This window comes from Dasypus novemcinctus, chromosome 4 (assembly GCF_030445035.2).
Source record: "Dasypus novemcinctus isolate mDasNov1 chromosome 4, mDasNov1.1.hap2, whole genome shotgun sequence".
Lineage (NCBI taxonomy): Eukaryota > Metazoa > Chordata > Mammalia > Cingulata > Dasypodidae > Dasypus > Dasypus novemcinctus.
In genome coordinates this window covers 165,963,752-165,965,563 of record NC_080676.1, presented here as the reverse complement: position 1 = coordinate 165,965,563, position 1,812 = coordinate 165,963,752, and positions in this window count along the sequence as shown.

Sequence of the window (1,812 nt, the reverse complement as noted above, 5' to 3'; positions counted from 1 at the left end):
TGCGCGCCGGCCGCGCCGGGCGCTCTGCGCCCCTGGTGTGCGTGCTGGCCGTGCCGGGCGCTCTGTGACCCTGGTGTGCGTGCTGGCCACGCTGGGCGCTCATTCGTGGCTTTCTGCCGGGTGCTGCTCATCTGCAGCTCTGCTTCCAGGCCTTATGCTTGCAGAAAAGCCCACAGGCCAGCTGTCCTCGTCCCCTGGGAAAGCCCTTCCCAGACAGGCCCGGGGCAGCCACTGGAGGACGGTGCGGCATCTGGCAAGGCTGCAGGGGTGGGTGGCGTGAGGCGGGAGGGTCGGGCACGTCTACACAGCTGCACTGAGCCGACAGTCTCATAAGGAAGGGGTCAAGGGCAGCCGTGATGGCCGACCCACAGGGAGCTCTCCAAAGTCAGTGACCACATAGACGTCTTCCCCGGGGAGTCCTCTAAGTCCCCTCAGCCCCGCTGGCCAGCTGCCTCGCCCGTGCACCAGGCTTATGTAGGGGGAGGTGAGTGCGAGCTTTTTGGGGTCGTGTTCCCTGGGCGGGTTCTAAGGACATACGGCCAGGCGGGCACGTCACAGCACCTGGCCTGCAGCAGCCCCTGCTCCCGGGGCGTCCTGGGGACCGCCAACCCACAACCTCTGACCCCGGCGCGGCCTGGCCTCGGTGTTTCTGGAGGGCCAGGTCTGTTAAGACAAATCAAACTGCACTGCCAGGGGACAGGCCGGCTGAAGGCAAAGCTTCTGGAAGCGCAGCGGATTTAAGGACATCCCTCACCAAAGACATCGGCAGCCATGAGAAGTTAAGCGGGGGGGGGGGGGGATGTGCGCTCGTCGCACTGAACGTACAAGCAGCCCCGACAAGACAGACAGACGGCTGATGAGGATGGCCAGGCCTGAGCAGATGCGTCCCAGGACTGCACAGTGCTCTGCCTGCAGGGCCGAGGCGCCCCGTCCTCCACGGGTGGCGGGAGCCAGACACGGGTGCCACGCTTGGGCCACCGACCTGCCGCCCCCCGCCCGAGGGCACCGCGCGGGACCAGGCCCTCCCAGAGGCGGTGTCTCGAACCCAAGGGGGAACCGTCCTGTGATCAGGTCAACCACGTCTCCACACCGCGGGGATAGCGAGGACAGTGCAGCTGACCCACACCCGGCCCGCCGTGCCCTGCACGTGCCCACCGCCCTGCACATGCTCAGACCGCACGGGCGTGCCGCAGGGGAAGGCGCAGGTCCCGCGGGCACCCCTTGGGGAAGTCTCGCCCCGCCGCCCACCACGGCTCATGCTGCAGACGCACAGGCAGGGTCCGCACCCCGTGTCCAGACTCCAGGTGGCTCGGGGCTGTCCAGAGCATTCGGGGGCACGGCTGGTACTGCCACAGGCGCCACCGCCCCAGCCCTGTCGTCCAGCTGCCGGGGCCCCCCGAGAGGAGGCAGGCCCCCCAGCCTCGAGTCTGCACAGGGCAAGGGCCAGAAATGGGGTGGGATGCCGGAGCCATGGAGACACCAGGGCCAGGGGGCACCAGTGAGGGGACCAACTGCCACCCACAGCCCCAGGCTGCGCGGTGCTCTCACAAGGCCGAAGACCTGCGCTGTTATCTTGTAGACGACGGCGGGGTGGGAGGGCGAGGGGCCTTGCCAGGCACAGGTGAGTCAAGTGCCAGGGAGGGCGCTGCCAAACCGGACCAAACTGACGCAGCAGCGGCCCAGAGCCGCCTCCTCAAAGTCGCAGCTCCGTCAGGTGAATCTGCAGGGGCCGGCTGGAGCGCGCGCCGCGGGGGTGGGTCTGCGCGGCTGGGATGCGGTCATGGTGGGGGCACCCACGCTTCCCAAGCACAG